This window comes from Anopheles gambiae, chromosome 3 (assembly GCF_943734735.2).
Source record: "Anopheles gambiae chromosome 3, idAnoGambNW_F1_1, whole genome shotgun sequence".
Classification (NCBI taxonomy): domain Eukaryota; kingdom Metazoa; phylum Arthropoda; class Insecta; order Diptera; family Culicidae; genus Anopheles; species Anopheles gambiae.
Window position 1 is genome coordinate 40,743,895 of NC_064602.1, and position 21,295 is coordinate 40,765,189.

General features: G+C 40.3%; 1 long non-coding RNA gene across 4 annotated transcripts in view; it reads right to left on the reverse strand.

The window, feature by feature from the left end:
* LOC133393682 (uncharacterized) overlaps positions 1-18,586 on the reverse strand; it is a 134,381-nt gene extending 115,795 nt beyond the window's left edge. For 3 of the 4 annotated variants that reach the window (XR_009766327.1, XR_009766326.1, XR_009766324.1), the window contains exon 1: positions 18,460-18,586. This is a non-coding gene — a long non-coding RNA (uncharacterized LOC133393682). Of the gene's footprint in view, positions 1-17,802 lie in introns of all 4 variants that reach the window. The other variant, XR_009766325.1, reaches the window with a different exon arrangement.
* Between the last annotated feature and the right edge of the window lie 2,709 nt (positions 18,587-21,295).

Below are 21,295 nucleotides of genomic sequence, written 5' to 3' on the forward strand. Positions count from 1 at the left end.
CGTAAGCTTTTCGTTCCCAAAGCCCCCACACCTTCGTCTCCACCTTGCAGGATGGAGATACAAAACCACATCAACTTTTCACCAACATCACATTCTAGGCTTCATTTATTCCCCATTCGTGTTAAGGTATGTGCTTTAGATATCAACCATCGTGTTGCTCGGTTTAATGCCAAGTGGTGATGGTACCCAGTGGTCAGATTAGGGAGTGTCATAAGTCATGATTTTTAGAAACCAAATTTCACACCACACCACTGCATCAACACACCCAGTCCGTAATGACCGATACGTAATGATCGCCACATTTGGAAAGTTCTGGATAACACGCCACAACCCTGTACGGTCGATCTATGGACTCAAATGAAGTCTACCATGTGTAGTTGCTTTCTTCATTAAAGCCTCTTCGAGAAACGATTTAGAATCATGTGAGTAAAATTGTAATGCGAAATCGGGTTCAAATCGGATGCAATTATCTACGTCTAAACATTTCATTAACCTGAAACGCCCTTTTTTCCAGCTTCTGCAGAATGGCCGCGATTGTAAAGGAGAAAGACATTTCCTTCTGAAATTGCAGGACTTTCCAGCCTCTGCTTCATCGCTTACCTGAAACGGAAAATTGACAAAAACACATAATTAATCAAAACTCAATCTCGCAAAGATCAACGATCGACCTGTCCCTAGCTTATGCTCTCCCTGGCACCACGTCTCAGAAAAAATCAAACCGAGCAATCAGTCAGTCACACGTGGACCTTTGATAAGCTTTGCCAAATCGATAATGAACGGGAACTACACTGGACGCCCTAATTTTCTTTGCTCGCGAAAATCGTTTGCGCGTGAACCCGAAACACTTTGACAACTGCGAAGTCTTCGAGCATCATTTTGCTCTCATAGCTGCTTCGACACTCTACCGTCTACAATGAGGAAAGAGCAGCGTTTCAATTGGATTTTTCATTCATCCGATGGGAAAACCTTGATTTTCGTCCCGAGAATCGAATTAGCACCGTTGCCGCACGGGATTAAAGCGCACTGTCGGAAATGCTGATTGCAACGTTCGCTGTATGTCGAAGCCGTTTTTTATATCGTCTTAGCTTTTGCCGACGAAAGAACGGCTCCCTTAATGAAACGCATTTGAGAATAACAAACAACACAAAAAATAAAACAAACCCAATGTCGATGGTACTCGCAATCAAACCCGGAACAACTCAATTAAAAGATTGCTTTCGTTAGGAGTTTGTTCCATGCAAAAATCAATCTCCTACTAAGGTTCAACGTTCTAGAGGCGAGTGTCATAGACTATGAGAAAAAGTGTGTTCTAGTGTGAGTAGCAAACCCTACTAACGTATCTGGTCGTGGTTTTTCGAAACTCTGGCAAAGAATGAAAATCCATTGCCTCTGTATACTCTGTGCGTGTGTATTCTATAAGATTTTTCTTTTTTTTTACTCTAATCCTATTTTTTTCCAAAGGCTGTGGAGCATCTTTGAGGTAACAGAGCTTCTTAATTTCATTTCTATCTTTCCTTGTGCCACTCAACCGAACAAGTGGCTGTGGCGAGCTCTCACAGTTGTTTAAGGGCGTACAGGCACGGTCGGTTTCGATGTTCAACTGATGTTCAGTAGCAATGGGAGGACGGGAGCTGGGGCAAGTTTTCTGGTTTGTTTGATACTTAAAAGCTGGTCGAAGACATCTAATCGGTTGAAAAATGAGCAGAGAAATGAATGTCGTGTGCGGCACGACAAACGGCAACCATTCGCCATCCGATTATCACTAATCCATCCGAATTGAGCCTTTCATCTGGTTATCTGTGGTTAGCTGAAAAATATTGTAATACCCTTTACCACAAAAAACCCCCTCATTACAGCTCGTTAGATCTCAGCCTCTTGAAAAGATGCAACTTCAATCCTTCCTAGTTCTTGTTCTGTGATAAACCAGTCGTTAAACGATCACTCAGTTAAATAAATTTTACCACACGTGAGCTATAAAATCGTTGATCCAGCACAATAACATCCCAATAAACCAAATAACCGCTCCTATCAGCGTACTGCGTGTTCGATGTGGCTGGAGGGTAAAATCAAGAAAATCAAATTAATGATCCTTGCTGGAAATTTTTTTCTCGCATCACTATTTGCCCGGTGCGGCAGTTTTCCCGATGTTGAGTGACTGATACAATCACTTGCCGTGGCTTTTAAGTGCGATCCATTCTTCGGCAACCGCAGCAATACGTGTGACACAACGATGACGTTGACGTTCAGCTTTCACTCCGGGGCAAAAACAGCGCTTTGCCAGTGCACATTGAATTTTCCAAGCCCTTCCTGGAATATGGGGATTTTACTGTTTTAACTTTGGTAACCGGGGTGACCGGGGAAGGGCAAAAATGTTGGGCTGACACGCCGCTGTTGACAGGTTGAGTGCGAGAACGTGTAGAACACTCGTTCCTCATTAAATGCCTGGCACACATACAAACACACATATACCAAAACAAAGATGGTAAGTATCAGCCACTTATTGGTAAAGGATGAAATTGAAGAAGAAGGCGAGAAAAGAACTTCCAAGGTTCTCTTACGTCACACCATCTTACCATCAAACATCAGTTCCTTCTTGTATTCAATACCATTATTCCATAAAATCATTAGATAGGACGGGAATGATGAGACTTCCTCAGTGCGCTCACGGGATAGCGGCGGGGATTACCTTGGCTTTGCGGAACGCCACGGCCAAGGTCAGATTGTGAAAAACCGACAAACACACACAAATACGCTCAGATCAGTAACTGTCGCGGTTAGGTACAAGGTATTGCTTCAGCGCCACCTCAACGTACATCTCGTAGGTTTTAGGCCGCAAATCCGACATAATGCCATCAGACAACATGCGGTTTGGGGATTCAATTTCCCAAAAGCAAAAGCTGATTACCGCCAGACCGACTCACACAAGGTGAATGTGTAAGGAATGATGTGTAGGTGATGAACATGCCATTTCCCGGATGTCGTAAACAATATTTTATTGTTTCACGAAACGATCACACCATCGGGGAAGGCGCACGTTCAACGTTCAACATAAAAATTGTATTGTCAACATGGCTTTTAAAGTGAGCAAATGAGAAGTTATTGAAATCGTATGGGGTATCGTTGATCTCCCACGAACCCAAAAGCGAAAGTTAAAGATAAAATTTTGCTATGTACACGACCCCCAAGGAGTCTTTTTGGATCAAGTCGAATGGTGATTTAACATTATGCGATTAGGGTTGTGATGTGATGCATGGCTCAAACTTTAGCGTGTGACGTGCTATTTACGTTTGGATACATGGGATGTTTCTTCAAACAGACGGCGTTGAAAGATATTATGATTAAGGGATGCGATGAGAGTACTGAGATGACAATCTCATCCCTGCTCAAAACATTTTGCGTTTCAATTGGGCAGAGGATATGATATGGAAGAAGGCCAAGGAACGATTCCTAAAATTTTTACCAACGTTTCATCTCACCAACTTCTCCCCCTCCTTAAGTTCACCATCATCAAACGGGTTGTCATCTAAGTGGTTTCCAACGGTTTCGTTCTGTCATCGGGGAGTGTCAGTGTAACTGATGAACTGACATCACGAAGGAACTTGTTCTCGGTTGAATGATGTACTCCTAAACCTGCAGGACCCTTTGCACCTTCTATTGGTTGGCCGGTCTCATGGTACAGTCATCAACTCGTACGACTTAAGAACATGCCCGTCATGGGTTCAATCCCCAAATAGACCGTGCTGCCATACGTAAGACTGACTATCTTGGTATGGGGGGAAACCAATTTGTCATTCAAAGCCAGGCCTAAAAGTGGTAGGCAGGCCTTAATCGACAACGGTTGTTGTACCAAAGAAGAAGAAGAAAAAATGTTTTTCACCCTTGACTTCATTCCTCGCTCTTCTTTTAAAACCTTGTAAAGCCATTATTCTTAAAAAAATATAGGGTTTCCCACGATTTATTCGTTGGTTCTCATAAATTTTTGGTGGGTTCCCATATTTTTTTGGTGCGTTTCCACAATTTTTTGGCCGTTTCTCAGAATGCTTTGGTCCAACTGTATTGATATCCAATCGTAAAATACCAATAAATTATGGGAAAGAACCAAAAATTTATGGAATACGATCAAAAAATCGTGGGAACGCACCGAAAAATCATGGGTACTGACCAATAAACCGTGGGAAACCCTGTATCACGATTCATTCGTTTTTTAAACTTAACGATTCATGCTTGATAACTTAATGAATCGTTCGAGCTGATCAATTTAGCTCATCTTGTGGAATGAGTACTACAAGGTATGTCTTCATGAAAAGACAATCATGCAATACTGACCTTGATCTATGCCCAGCTGGTAACACCGCCACCAGCTATTAGCAGCTGGCCCAGGCACAGAGAAAATGATAGCTTCATCAATCTCACCCCCATCAAAACACCCGGACACACAAAAAAATATCGTTCAAACGTCATCGGCACTAGAGGTTATTGTCACCAAGGTGTCAACTTGTTTGTGGCCTGCCCAGTACATGTTTACCGTTAACGGTAGCGATGACAAATCGCCACTGGCCTGCAGAAACAATCGATTGCTGATGCCTTTAAGAACTTACCGTTAGAAATAAATCGGCACAAAAAACCGCATACACATACATACACTCTGACATAAGGAACGAACGAGCGACACATCTCATCGTGCGCTCAAAGGTGGCTGGGCCGCGTAGCGACTGAGACGAAATTGATTCGCTTGTGATCGAATCAATATTTGGCGGTAGTCGGGTTGTTTGCGACACGAAATGTCTACACGGATGTTTACATTCAAGCCGCATTCGAGTGCGTTTTGTGTGTTTGGTTCAGTGTGTGTCGGCGAGTATTTCTGGTAGAATGTGTTAAATAACTTTGTGCCAATCACTACGAAATGACAGGCTCATGACATCAAGACACATTAATTAAACAGCTCTGTTTGAAGTACCACAACAATAGCACATGAGTATTTATTATGAAACGATTCGTTTGCTGAATTAAGGGTTCCTTCAATTGATGGACATATTATAGTTATTTAAGTTCTTGTTTTAATTCAGTGAGAAGGCCGCTTGTTTGACCAATCACTTTAACAATACAATATAAAATTATTTCACTATACAATTAAACAATTAAACAAGTAAACTATTAAACAAGTTATCATTTAAATATAATTTCATTACCTTTTTAATACAACCATCAGTTATTTTGTAAAATATTTACTTCCTGTCATGAATTGTGTAAAAAATATATCCATATCAACATGTCTCTTCCTTTATTTCATTGACCTGCTCACACAAAAAGCATGTCGTCGTGACAGGGCCTGGTCTTAGCAACGTAGTTGAAGTTTAAAGCTAAGAGTGTGTGAAATGGAGACGCCTGGTATCTCACGTTAATGCATAAATTGTTACATTGTTTGCCAAATTGTATTTATCACATAAAGTTATAATGTAATGGATATTCATGAGTCGTTAAAATGTATTTATTTTAAACCCACTTTATTTATCGAACTGCACTGGGTGAAGGTTGAACGCAATGATAGATATGCTATGCTCGACTGGCTACGTTATTCCTCCTGGCATAACGAGTTCGAGCAGCCAGTGCCACGCCTCGCAGTCGTGTCAGCTTCGTCATCTTGCTTCTAACTATGGTAGCCTTTATGTGAATGTAGTGTTGCCATCATAATTTATTTTATTTTTCAAATTTAAAACAAAACATAAAATAATGTCATGTTAATCGTTGCTCGACAATTAAATAAATTACAGTGGAACCCCTCATAACGAGATTAGTCCGTTCCAATGACTCATCAGTTATGCGGAAAACTCATTATGCGGGAGGATCTGTTTCAAACAGTTTGTATGAAAATTGAATGAATCAGTTCTAGGTGATGTATCACAACCAAACGGAACACCTCCATATGGCAACAATAATGCAATTATCAATTTTTAGTATCGAAATTCTCGCCTTCACGAGCAAGCAGAAAGAAAAAAATTCCAAATCGAACGCATCATTATTTGTCAAACACACGCTTCTTAGGGAGGTACACTACATGCTTAAATCCACGTCCTGCCCACTTCAACGGCCGAAGCCAAAGAGACCCTCCAATATTGCCAAATAAGAAGGAAAGCAATGGAGCAATTACAGGGTTTGCCAGCATAATAAACAACTGTACACTTGTTTATAACAATAGTCGTTCTGAATAGACACCGTTGTCTACCACTTGCTCACACGTCATATGATGTAAGCTACTCTGTCCAATTCAATAACACAATTTTCGCCTTCGATTAGCAACTGTCAGATTCGGCACAGTATGTTTTGTTGGGACAAATTTTGGAAACACAAAACATTTTCAAACACGCTTCTTGTTTTTCAGCAATATGCAGTATAAACCATAAAATTCAATAAAACAAAACATTAATATTGTTAATTATACAACAACCACAAGAAACCGTGCCGAATCCGACCGTTGTGCAATCGAAGGCGAAAATTGTGTTATTGAATTGGACAGAGTAGCTTACACCATCTGACGTGTGAGCAAGTGGTAGAAAGCGATGTCTATTCAAAACCACTACTGTTATAAACAAGTGGGCAGTTGTTTATTATGCTGGTAAACCCTGTAAACTGAAGGCACTACCTCACTTACTCCACCTGTCAATAAGCGCAAAGCGTCGATAGGGGTAGGGGAAGGTAGGTAAAGACGGACACGTTAAGGGAAATGGTAAAATTCTAGGGAGATATAAGTGCAACGACCATGAAAATGAGCATACATTATCTTGCACTCATGTTTTATCAGAAAATGTGTTGAAACTTTTAAGTTTCCATCGATTTTTGCGTTTTATTCATGAATGAAAAACATGTTTTTTTTTTCGTGCAGTTTTGAAATGTTCGGGTAAGACGGACACCTGATATGGGAAAGATGGACACCATGAAGGGTAAGATGGACACCTGTTAAAGACGTTGGAAAGTGAAGAGTTTTACAGTATTTTAACAAATTCTATCGCTTTCCACGTCCTGGTACGTTTATAAACCAATTCTTGGCCTATTGCAACGATGGTTCATTCAGCTGTGGTTTTAGGAATTGTAAGTGGCGCTTGAAATATATCGTAGAATGCAGCATCTAAAACATTATTGAAATATCGCGCACTTTCAGCTGACGTTGCTCTAGCTTACAGAACAATAGTCTAGAATTTCCTTTTAGAAAATTACTCTGCGAAAAGGCCACGACCCCAGTATTTTTTGAGGGACTTGTTAATAGTTTAATCCATTTTCCACCATGTCAAAATTCAACATTTGATTTTTGTAATCCCATAGAATTTCTTATCTATACCTGTACTATGTTGTATCAATGCCTCATCTTTTTATTGCTTGTAGTTGTCCAAGTCGTGACAAGCAGCGCCGTTTTGAATACGTTTTGAAAAATTGCAAGAATACAAATATATTTGGTCGAAAATTTCATTTAGCTTACAAGGCAAGCGAACATCGCCTCTGTATTTAAAGCTTATTGAAAATGTTTGCACTGTGAAAAAAATTGCAGCAACTATTGACAAACGCAATTTTTGTTTCAATACTTCGTCTCCGTGAGTACTTTAATTCCTTATTTAATTAGGAAGAAAATGGTACTCTTCCTATACACCTTTAATGAAGCTTGATGCTCAAATAAAAAGTAAATGGATCGTTAAACCATAACCTTACAAGCTACCCTACAAGCACCCGAAAAAAAACATCAATCGTGACAAAACGTCTTACATTAGATTGAGCGTCTTTTCAAAGCATGCACATGTTCTCATCCTTTGTTCCGGTAAGCAGGATATTTTTCGATTATTGAAGTATCGCTCGAAAACATGCCCCCATCATACTGGCTGTAGCAACGGTCTTTCATGTTTGATCTCCGTGCTCCCATCGAGCAGGACATTGTGCAGCCCCAACGCTTGTGCTTCATTGTGACACAGGCACTCGTTGGCAGGCGATGAATAATAACGCGATACGATGGCATCCTTCTCTTTCGGTAGTCGTTTGCTTTTGGTCCACTTCGTGTGGAAACTTCAAGGAAGCTGCTCGTACAATGCAAACCAAATCTGTTATTCACGGTCAGTTTGCAGATACTGTAAATCACAAGCGACAATTTCCAATCCATAAATTTAATCCTTTCACACGTCCATGCCGAACGAACGCTACTCCTCAAGCTAAAAATTGTAAACGGAGGGAAAATCTCGGTACGCAGCTTTTTAAAAGCTATCCTATTCCGTGGCACGCTTGCACTCGGTTCGCACGGAGCAATCTACCTGAACAGTAAAAGGGTCTCTAAATGTACCTCCTGTTAATGCATGGCCATTTTGAATGCAACGGGATGAATTTATCTGATTCGTCTGCACAAAATCATACAGCCAGCACAAATGAAATCAACAACAACCTTACCCTTCCCAGTGTCTGCACAGGCTCATGCACGCAGTTACTTCCAAAGCGTTCCAGTTGGTTGACCGACAGCTCCTAGGGCGTTGAGACGTGCTCACTAAAGCTTGCAGTTCGTTACGATCATTGCAACGGCAGCTAATCTGGAGAAAATTATGTCTTCCGCTTCACTACCATCACCTTCAACTCTAACACAACTACAAGCTGTGTGCTCAGCATAAGAAAAAAAACGATCGGTGGATATCTGGTTTCGCGTCGTCCTTGATGCACTATCATGCATCTTTTTGCCTGTCTGTCATGGTGCGGCTCACAGCTTCCATCGTTTTGTTGTAATGAAACAAAAACGTGTGCTGCCACTGGGCCGGGTTTCCTTTTTTTCTCGTTTACATTCCACACATAAATCGTTCGACTAGTTCGTGAGTTTAACAAAAGTTGCGCTAAAAACTGACAATCATCGTCGTCGGTAGACGGAGCCACCGAAGAAACAATAAAACGAGCATGCATGGCTCTGTTTAAACCGAGTATTTTTTTTAAATATCCTTCTGTTTGCCGGTTAATTCCAGTGGCAACATAGCAATACGCACTTTGCTCGAAACATTTCTTTTCGTGAGCGTTGCGAGCTTCGATTGCCTTTGGAAATGCGAAGAAAGACCTTTCGAGCTTGGCTGACTGTCTCTCTGAACGAATATGAGTAAACAACAAAAGAATGGAGGGCCCTAACCAAACACACCCAGCGATACGTGTGCAGTAGGAGTGCAGTGTATATGGCTCTGCAAATTAACGGCGTCTCGAATATTTGTGATATCGACGGATATGGCAAGCGAATGCAAGGATGGTCGATGGTTATTGCTGACGTTCCATGCTTATTCTTTTTATTTTATTTTCATAACGTCAAACGCGGACATGCTGGTCTATACAGGCTTTCAAGACTCAATTCATTATCACACAGCCAGATAGTTAATCCTTGCTTCCAGGCTACTGGTTTAATTGATTGCTCCGATTACTGAGTTGTATATAATGCATAGTAAATGAAATTTTACTCAGCACGAGATGATATTGCTGGTATGCCTGAAAGAATGGGAAATGTTCTGACCTTCAAAAACGAAAAAGAGTGTTGTTTCGGTACTGCACGTCCTGCTTCCCAAGTGTGGCATGTTGGAGCCATTTCCGTGTCGCCTGCAAATCCAATAAATTTAACATTCCATGGATAATGACGTTCATTATGGCGGAATGAAGCTGCACGCGCTAGCAAACTACCGGCGATTGGCGGAGCAAAAGGAAGCCGAGGGGAATGAAACGGAAAATATGCCACATACACACATATATCTCTTCCGGGTCAGTAAATATGACAATCAATATCATAAATATCTTCCACTCCGAGTAAAAGGCACTGTTGTGGAATATTTAAGAAACTTCCTGGGAAAAGAGTCAGAGAACTTCTGTTCAGCTTCTCTTAGTCGTCCAACCGCTATGGCCGTCTCTTAAAGCACTTATTAGCACGTAGCACAGCCGAAAGGCTTTACAACAACACCTTCGCCAAACGGGAGATCAAACGAGAAATTGTGCATGCAGTTGGGTCACATACCAGTGTTTTCTCTTCTAGTAGTCTAGAGAGAGTATGTTAAGGATAGACAGAGTGAAAGGAGCACAAACATACCGAGACATCCGGATATGGTAACATTCAATTCTGGTACGCATATTTAAACGTTTTTCATGAACCTACCTGGAGCCACCTGAAGGTACTACACATGACCATGCCGCATGAATAATTAATGTCGCGTAGGATCTTAACAGGTTCAATATAGGAAACGGGTCCTGGAAGATTGTCACACAGAAACCCTCCTCGGCATGTACCCATACCAGGAGAAGCAGCTACCCATCATAATTGAATCTAGAACTCGTTTATTCATATCCCTTTTTACGTATTAGTTAATCAGTCCTTGGCGTATCTTTGAGCACCAAGGAAGGGTTTAACGTAAAAGCTGCTTTCACGCCGTAATCGAACACTAATCCAATACCATCCATTTTTCCAGCCTTCGTTTGGTATCGTGTATGTACACGAAATTATGTGTATCTACGTTTTTTGCGGTCCATTAAATGCTTACAATAAGTTGTTGTAAGAATGCGGGCACTAGCAAACTGTAAGCCCGTGAGAGCTGTACGATTTATCAAACTTAAATCCGATTTTCTTCATTATTTATGGCTCGCTGACATGAAACAGTAAGACCGGTATAAACAGCTAAGTTTTTTTCTTGTTTTTTGATCTGCTAATTGCAATATCTGGTCCGACGAGAAAAAAATACTTTTCCACTTCTACATTTACTAAAAGCTTTGAAGGAAATAAAACGATGCAGAAAAATCTACTGCAGCAAGAACCATTTCGATATGACTGCTACAAAAAAAAGATGACTGCTGTGTGGACGTCTTGAAAAAAACCCATTCTTTTTTTATATTTTTTTGTTTTTGCAATGTCAAAAAACGCAGACGCAAGCCGTGTGATGCACAAACTTACAACACTCTCACTTTATTTAGCAACCTACGCTGGGTTGTTCACTTCACAACAATCTTCTTGAAAAATGAAAAGTGGTGCTCTCTTAACTGAATGTTCGGTTTTTTTACGCTTTAGTCCTTAAACCTCAACCGTCACTTGCAGCACAAGTCATGGTGGAGCGGATCTGGACAGCGTATGGCTTTTTTCACCTTTTTGAACTGAATGGTGTGTCACAAGCTAAAACGAGAAACAAAAACTAAATGAGAGTTGGAATACTACGAAGAAAGCAAATGATGCAAACAGGCAAAAAAAAGAAACAAACACCCCTTAGCATAACCAATCCCCTAACCCAGCGTAGAGCCTGAGAATTTCGGTACGTTGTGCTGTTAAAAAACAACGAAGACCAAAGGCTGACTGAAAAGCAAATACCACTCCACCGACTGAAAGACATATAAAACACACTACGAACCACTCTACAGATGCTCAAAGCAGTGCACCGGTAGGTGGCCCGCTAAGTAATATAATCCTACGATCAAAGCTCATAAAAGCATCTATCAAGCTGCTTCAGTAAGCGCCTGTTCCGGCTTAAGCTCTCACTCTCAATTTGCTTCGATTTTTTTTTTCACTAAATTTCTTTGCATCAAACATGTTTGTGAGGAAGTTTCAAATCAACACCGGCAAACATGCCCACCCTGACCTAGTGATCTTTGGCGTAGTATACCAGTACGCCAGTAGACAGGCTAAGCAATCAAGAAAAAACTATTATTCGCAAATTAAATCATTTTAATCGGTTTGCTTATTACCGGAATGTTTATAGGTTTTTCTTTGCCGATTTTTATTCGGGCTTGCGGGCAAACCCGTGCCAATGCCGTGATCCATTTCACACGAACACCAAGCAGAGAACATAAGATAAGATAAGCTTTTTTCAACTCTCTTTTCACAGATTTGAAGCTAAATGGGAGAATCCTTTGGAGAGTTTTGCAGCTGAAACTCTTCCAACTGATTGGTGGATCAGGGAAAAGTTTGGTTTGTTGGGATAATTATTTTAATTATAACCTCTTCCTTTCTAAACCAAGCTCACTCCCAGCGATGACCAGTTTGTGGTGATCGTTTTACAACACTTTTTGTTTCGGAAGTTTCACAACTACCGGGACTGCTTTGTCTTGCGTTAACACCTTCTAAACGATTAAGAAGAAAGAAAGTGTTACTCATGATTTAATCAAAGATACGTGACCCTCTCTCAAAGAGATGTATACGATGTTTTCACTTTGTTAAAGTGAACCATTTACTCCGTGGCCCTCGGGTGACCTTTGCACCCCTAATACACCGACCTGCACTTGCTTCCTTGACGAGGGTATCCGATGGGCAATGTTTTTCCACTACACAAGCAGGAACTAAGGAATCATTACAGGTGAGGGGGTTTGTGGAAACGGAACTCACCGTAGGTGTTATGGTTTCCTGACAGCGTGCACGACGAGGGTTTATCTTCTCTACACCCGCTTCGTGAAGAGAAGAAGAAGAAAAATAACATCATGAGGTAGAAGGGTGGAGAGTTTGAAGGGTGGAATTTGCCCCCGTGGTTTTTTTTTATAGCATATGGCGTGTTGACAAGTGCTAAAATTAGCAGCACCCCTAGCAATCAATCACACAGATAAAAGAAGTCGATGCAAATGCAAAAATGTAGCGCAACGCTTCCCTTTCCTCTCTGCTTATTTTCATTTGATATATTTGATTTGCAATATTTTCTTTTTTTTACTTGCAGTATATTCCTCTTTTGTAAAGAAGAAAATCATCATGTAAAAAGCCGGCAGTAAACCAGTTAGCAGCTGCCTGCACTCGACCCGTTTCCCACGACGCCTTGAGCGACCAGGCGTCTCCATCATGGCGGTGAAGCTTTCACCATGAGTCGGCAACTTCGCTCGCTTGATAATGCTGTTCGGCTATGTATAAAAGATACAGGCCAACTCTTCGGTTGATAACTAAGGAGGGAAAAATGCGTGATTTCGCTGATTGACTGCAGCTGATTCAACGCCCGTGTTTGAGATTGGTTAAGTTAATCGGAGGCTGAGCAGAACTGGCAGTGAGAATTTATACAACCTATTTATGAAGCTTACCAATGTGTCCTCTTTTACATGGTTTACCAGTCAAATAAACAACTGTCCATTTGTTTTTACCAAATGCAGTTTTGAATAGACACCACTGTCTACCACTTCATCACACGTAAGATCATCCGTTGTGCCGTTATGCTATCGAAGATGACAATTGTGTTATTAAATTGGACGGAGTACCTTACACCATCTGACGTGTGAACAAGTGGTAGACAGCCGTGTCTTTTTAAATCGCAATTGTTATAAACAACTGGACAGTTGTTTAGACTGGTGCACCCTGTATTCATGTATTCCCGCTGCGCAAAGCGATCTAAAATTTCTCAACCTCTCGCTCAATGTAGCTAGAGAGTAAGAACCAATAACGATATGAAAGAAGCGAGGTGAAAATATGGGGAAGTGGCGAAGGAGGAGAAAAAGAGAACGTGGGTGTGAACTATTTTTCGCCCCTTATGATTTTTGCGCCAACATGGTCACGTACCGGAGCTTTTTTATCAGAGAGAGATAAACACATACAGCGTGCTCTCTCAAACGATCGTAAACGCTTCAATCGATCAAGAGCTTCGATCGGTTCTTCGGACGTTTCTGCTCGCATTCTCGATCGGTTTCGGCAAAAATCGTGCTAGAAACCGAGCTCAAAAACTCGAGCTCGATTTTGTTGTGCGAGTGTCATAGTAGTCTCCTAATCCTTCAAATAATGAAGCGCGTAACATAACTTAACATGTATCTTAATTTCATAAAGCACTTGCAATTCATTATATCAGAATAATTTAACACGATTGATCCTGACAGTTGCCAAGTTGTAGGTTAATCAAATCCTTTGCTCCACTCTCCCGGGAAACAAGATTACAAATAATGAACTTTTGCCCGAATCATTCTTTTCTCATCTTTTGCCTGAAATGACTCACTTCGAAATTCCACTGTCCTGGGAAAAAAGATGACAAAAATAAACTTTAGTCCGAATCATTTTATTCTCATCTTTTGCCTGAAATGACTTACTTCGCAATCCTCCATGTGTCCTATGTCCATTGAGAAAAAAGATATTTCACGCTTTATGCTCCGGGAACGTAACGGTCTGTTAGGTTTACGAGTAGCTTTATCACGATGAAAACATTCCCACCACAAAATGGGAAACGTTCCTATTTCCCACTGATCTATTGGTCTTTTTTTCTGCTTTTATGGCACCCCAAAATGAGTTGCTTGTTTGTTGCACCTCTCCTCGTGATACCAACATGCAGCAGCAGCTACAGCAACACACTCCAGAATTAATTGTACACGAGCGGTGGCAGAAGTCCGGTTGTGTCAATATTTTTATAAACTTGCCATTAATTCTTCCTGTCTGGTTATTGCTGCCTGTATGTGCGGCTTTTTTTGGATGATTAATTATCTCGGGGCCGAAAGATTTCCCGGTCAAATCTTGAGAGCCGAGACCGTACGATGCTTGGGAGTGATTTTTTTTTTCTTTTACTCCATCTAATGGGGTTGAAACGCTGACAAGCAAATTCTCGATAAGTATTTAGCTACTGGTGCTTGGAGTTAATAATAATTGCCGTGCGGTTCCGATCGATCCGCCATGTGATCAGGATGTGGCCCTCGCAACAAGTTATCTGTGTCAGGACACAAATGCGTTGCTATGCGGTGGTAGTGCAATTTGTTTCCAGATGAGTCCTCTTTTTCACAAACAGCACAAAATAGGGAATGAAAAAGCGACACAAACAATTACGAATTTCATCATTCCTTGCTGCAGGCTTAAGGGTTGAGCTACCTTTGTCTGATCTGGTCGTGCGCTAATTTAATAATGTGAGCAGTTGAAGTTTTATTTCACTGTGAAGCACATTAATGTAAGGGGTTTAGTTTGTTGTTAAATTCATGTCACTTTATTTCGCAGATAATTAGGCCTATCATTTTAGTCGAATGACATTTGATTCCGTCGGAAAATCGGTTAAGTCGCCATTCGAACCGGTTAAGGTTTTTATTGACATTTTTGTTTTTGCACCTGTGTGTTATACAGTTGGTCAACGCAACCAGCAGACGGAGTAAGTAGAAACAAACAGACTCAGCACTTCTTTCAAATCTTTTTTCCATATTTTTGTTGGAAATAAGGTAAATATGAGTGATTAAAGTGGTGATAAACTACTGATAATCTTAAATACAAACGTAGACAGTGGCTTAATTTTTGTCTGTTTTAATTTGCACGTTCCCGATAGCTTAAGCTGTCAGCAAAAAATCTCTCGAATGCACCTTCCCATACAAACAATGCCGTACCGATTTTTTACGTCAACTCGAATAAGCCAACGGATTGCTCAGACGGAGACATTACTAGTAAAACGATACCAATCAACAAAATGAACGTGTAAGTGATTTTTTTTTTCGAATGCCGAACACAATAGAACAGGCGTCAATAACATCAATTATATTTCAATTTGCGGCGCTAATTCAGTTCTACGATACTGGCACCCCCTTTTCTTCCGTTTCCCGTTTAAGACCGTTGGCCTACATTTCAGCAAGTCAGCTGTTTATATTGTATAGCAGTTTTCGAGCAGCTATCAATTCGGAAATAGTATACAGGTGGGCTTATCCCAAGGTATTTATTAAAAAAAAAAATTATTACCGCTTCTACCGGGCGACATTGTGGGAGACAACTGTCAATCCCTGCATGTAAATTTCCAAAGTGTATGTAGGCCTGGTTGTCTTATTGACTGATGTTTATAACTATGTTTGAAAATCACTTTTTTACAGAACGCATGAAAACTGTTGCTCGAACAGCGTTTCTGGTAAATTGAAAAATACACAAAACGCTCTTAAAATCTCCATTCTATTCAAGTTCCCGGAACACATGAAATACTGCTAATTGTTAGCAAAATCAAGTCTGAACGACTCAACATCACTTTTTATTTCGATACAACATCTTCGATTTGGAGACCAATATCAATGTTTTGTCTAAAGGCCGGGGACTATACGGACACTGTTCGTACTTGCTAGTATAATTTCGATATTCACTAGCGTTTCTAGCGGCAGCTGGTGGACGATTGTTTTGGTCGTCGAGGGAATGGTCATGCCGGATCTCAAAATTAAGTAGTTTTTCCATTGTTTTTTGTCATGAAAATGGATGCAACTTCCATCGTCTTTTGGGCATGAAAATGAATACAATGCGTGCGTGGACATGTGTATCTACCTATTACAAAACTTTTCTCTTCCGAATTCAGTAAAAAACATGGAAAAATAACATATTTTTTTAGGCGGCTCTAAATTGTTAAGCAAAATGCTTCGGTCAGCTGCCGCCAGATGCTCTAGTGATAATTGAAATTATACTAGCGTGTACGGACAGTGTCCCTCAGCCTTATTGTGTATGTGTTGCTCGGTAGCTGCGTTGCTAGATCAAAAATCGGTAGGAATACAAATATAACGGTATGTCTGGACACTCTGCGCGTGCGTCTCGCACTCACCTAAGTAAGTACTGTCCGTCAATATCCAAAATGGTTGTAGTGGTTCTACGATTACACCGATTTGATGCAGTATCAGTAATCAAATCATTACTCGTACTCACTACACATGGTTTGAGCGACGCACTACGCTCACACTGTAAGGGATGCTCTTTCCCTGTTACATTTTTCATTCTCGCTCAAGAAACTTTTTTCAATTTTAATTTTACCTTTTATTATACACAGTAACCACACGTTGGTATAAAAAATACTTTTTAGCGCAAAACCTCAAATGTTCTGCTCATTAGATCCCCTGTAGCGATAACTAACTACAGAGTAAAACCATATCCTGTCTCCTAGAGAAATGTGCGAGCAGAATAGACCACACTATCGTATTTCGTCTCATTACTTTTTTGGATGGCAAAGAACAGTTTTCTCACGGCCAGACACACATACGCTTTCGGCTATAACCAAAACTTATTCATAGCAAGCAAAGAATACCATGTGGATCACGCTCACCAGACAAACACTGCGACACCAAGCGGCATTATTTTTATATTGAGGCATGGTAATGCAGCTATAATTTGATTACTTTCCCCGATTCTTCCCTTTCCCATCAATACGGTAACAAGATAAGTGTAACACAACTACACAGACTCCCTCCCATCACCATAGTGTGTGTACTGTTTGCAAATACCTTTTTCACCAGCGCTCCCATTCCAAAACCCACACAAAGCAAACGTTGACGTCGATGCATTGCGGTGCAATTATTTGGTAGATTTTGCGGGTTCCCATTTATCTACTTTGCTGTTGCTAGTAGCTTTCCGCTCGTTCACTGAGTACTTGTTTATCACGCAGCAAAATACACCATTGTAGCTGGGCGCTCTTTGGTAGTGCCTGACTTTCACGCCTCCATGATGCCACGTTTCGGTGTGTCGGTGTGTGCATGATAAATGCTACTTTTTCCCTCACCAAAGCGACACCAGATGGTTGCGCCAGGGCATCGTGCAAACTGTGCTTGTTGGGAGCGCATCCTGTGCTTGTGGCGCTTTTTTCAAGATGTTCTGTGCAACACATTCGCGGTACAGCACTGGCGTTATGGAAGGCTTGTTCTATACATTTACACTATCACGGGTTACAGCCAACTTTGCAGAGAGTTTAATTCCAAACCATTTTATAAAGAAAACCTCCATGGTAGGTGGAAACGAAATACACATGCGTAATAATTTACTTTAAAAAAATATAAACAAGGTGAAGGTAAAACTATGTTTCGCACTTTATTGCCACTGCAGAAAGTCACTCCTCACAGAATGATGCCAGCGCACCTTGACGGTTGTGGATTATTTTTTGCTACGTTAATCCAACTCACCTTTCTTACGCATTGGATAAACGAACTTGTTGTGAAGTGTTGTGCTCCACTCGTGTCATGAAACGCTTGCGGGTATGATGGCTCGAGCTGTAGTAGCAGCCCACCAGGCTGGTCTTTTGGCGCCTTTATTGTCTATGTGTGTAAAAGAAGGCTTTTCTTTTGAACATATACCCCAACCTTCCTTAACGCGTCAAATGAAACCGTTCTGCAAAACGTTGAAGCCTTTTTTCTTTTTCTTTCTCCGCTGTACACGTTAGAGCTTTTTATCCTCCAAATATGAAAGGTGAGTACATACTTCTTGGGCTTCGGTTTGATACTTACACACACTTTGCTTGATACACACACAAACGTACTGAGACACACTCATATGCACGCTCTTAGAGTTCAAGCGACAGGCAAAAAGCTGTAAGATTGAGCCCTTATGCTTGATGTAGTGATTTAACTAACTAGCATGAGCATGTTATCGTGCAAAGCTTAAAGTCCTTTTATATAATCCGATAAGAAACAGAATCAGTTTGCATTTCATTACACCAGTACACTTTTCAGATATTATACTTTTTGTAATCCTCTAAATAGGATTTAACTTTTATGAAATAACATAACATAATAACGCACTTTCGTTAAATGCATTCAAATTCTCACGGAATAAAGACTCACCTTATCACTTTCAGTGAGAAGGATGTCGCAGTGAGTGCTCTTTAATTTTACGACGCAGTTAACATCGTAAAAGCGATCACCTTTAGACATCACATAGCCTAGAACCAGTCTTGACTGCGGTCAAAGATAAACTGACGAGTAGTAACGATCACCGGGCCAAAACCCGAATCACAAAGTTCATTCCATTGCGTTGTATTGTTAGGCGCAACGTTCAATCGTGTGAATGAACAAATCCCGAGCAAAAGCTCCGAACTGAAATGCTGTGAGACATTTTCTTGCTTCACTTGTTTGCGTTATTTTTTTTCGTTATTTATTTATCTTTTGCGTTTTCGGGTTCTAATTATTAAAAAAAGACTTATTTGGTTTCCCAGTGATGTGTTTTATCTAAATCGCACTCATTCTCAATCAAGATGAAATAATTAACTTTTAACTAAAAAAAAAAGCAGCTTTTGCCAGGAAATCTATATCTTTTGATGCTCAATTACGTTTTTGCATTCTTCATGAATCTAAGAGAAAATTCAATTAAATATAAAAACTTTTAAGAAAACTGTTTGATTCACGACAAATAGGTTGTTGTACATAATGGACTGTCAGATTTTTTTTCTTTGGCCCAACAACCGTTGTCGGTCAAAGCCTGCCTATACCACTTGTGGGGATGGCCCCATTACCCCATTGTGAGGTTGGTTGATTACCCCTCACACCAGGATAGTCAGTCCTACGTATGGTGACACGGTCCATTTGGGGCTGCAACCCATGACGGGCATGGTGTTAAGTAGTACGAGTTGACTGTACCAAGCCGTTACATGGCGTTTTATTTCATCTTGCTATTTTTTAGTTTTTTCGTTTACTGATCGGGATGAGATGAAATGTTATAAATTATACACTACTGTATAAAATGTTTCTTTTCAGAGCGTCTCAGCCACTTCCCTTAGTGGGTTAATGTTTGGCGTTGAACCTTTTGCTTGTTTGGCTGCAGCTTGTTTTCGGCCCATTAGACAGCGAAGCCATACGGATTGGATCTTGATGCCACACAGATTATGCAACGACAGTCCGTATTGTCAACTGGTGGAACTCATCTGATTTAAGCTCTGTAATGGTGGCGTCAACCGACCGAGAATAAATGGAGCCCTTTCGGGAAGTCAAACACGAAGTTCCAAATCTGATGAGAAATTGTAAACGGACTTAGAAGAGTTGCCATGCAATTGATGCATCAAAGGCCCTGCTTCAGAAAAAGTTAGGATCAATCTTGTTGTGGAGTTAATTTTGCGTATGTAAAATATTACCTAAGAGAAAAACATATTTTGAAAGTAGCTTTCAATCCATGTTTTATTCTAGTTTTAGCAACGTTAATGCTAAGATGTATATTTACATTTTCCTTTTTCGTATGTCTATTAATCTGTTTGGAAACTGTTCTTTAAATTGTCATTATGTTGTTTATAAATTCTTTATAAAAAGTATTCCTCTTTGCATTGATTGAATTATCCACGTTTGCATCAAAAACGTTATTGCTCTTCGTTACATACCATGTGTACTTTATTTTCGGTTGATTCCTAAGTGCCTAGATAGACTACAAGTGGATTCTTAGCTCAGATGTTGGTAGCCATGATGAATTGAAATTTCTATGGAGATTTTCAGAACGGGAGTTCGGGTTGCTAAGGAATTTGTATGAGTTGCTAAACAACTTTGACCTCCCTAGCTGTCAAATAAAAATTTGTCAAAGTACACTGGACGGTCTGACCTGTATTAAATCATGGGTTGCTTCCCATTTTTTGCGTTCCTACGTTTTTTTTTTATTATTTCCAGAATGATTTTTTTTCAAATTTACTGATGACCAACGGGACGATACAAATAAATCGTGGGACTTAACCAAACATCTACCTGCGACCGAACCAATAAATTATGAGAACCAACCAAAAAATGTGGGAAACACTGTAAATTGATGCATTTATTCAACCATCATGTGACTGTTTTACAACTACATTTCATAATTCTTTTAATTGTAGCAAACCTTCCGTTAGCCAGCACTGTTCCTCCAGGGAAATGTTAGTTTATTGTCTTCTGTTCTACCTCGAAGCATGAGGTATGACGCATTGTAGAGTACGATTCCGAGTGGTTGTTCGATTTGGACAGCTGTGAGGATTTTTTATGGCACACTAGACTTTGAACGAGGGAAGGTTTTGTGTGCATTTAATCATTATTGAACTAGGGAGCTAAATTTTTGACTGATACTTAAAAACCAACTGGGGTCGTTCCCGTTTTAATGTTAGACTTTTTGGAAGGTCGAACAAACAGGATCAATGATTTTGATTGACAGGTGAAGTACATCGTCGTACCATTAAAAGAAGAATGCATGGTCATAAAAAGGTAAATTGATTGATACCAAGTCCTACAGGAACCGTGTCTAACAGTATTTGTTTAAAATACCGAAAAGACAGTATGTTTTTTGTGCAGGACTAACCATTCATTGAAATTACTTTGCAGTTTTACGAGTTGTTGAAATGACTACAGGTGGTATGGAGAAGATTTTCAATTAGAGCAAATCGAGCGTTAGTTTAACTGAAGGATGATCGCCATAAAATGTGTTATTTTATCGTTCACCATAAAACCCAGCATTATTCACTTAATCTTCAAGTCAACTTGCTTGCCCATATGTCAAGTACATGCGGAAATGGATAAGATAGTAGATAGGATAAAAGGGATAACATGTTATAATTCCTTCGTATCATGGACTTTGCCCGTCCTGTGCATAGATTAAAGAATAAATCATGAACGCAGCCCAACTGGTCACCCGAGTATATAATTGCATGTTTACACATTTTCTGAAAGAAATTTTCCA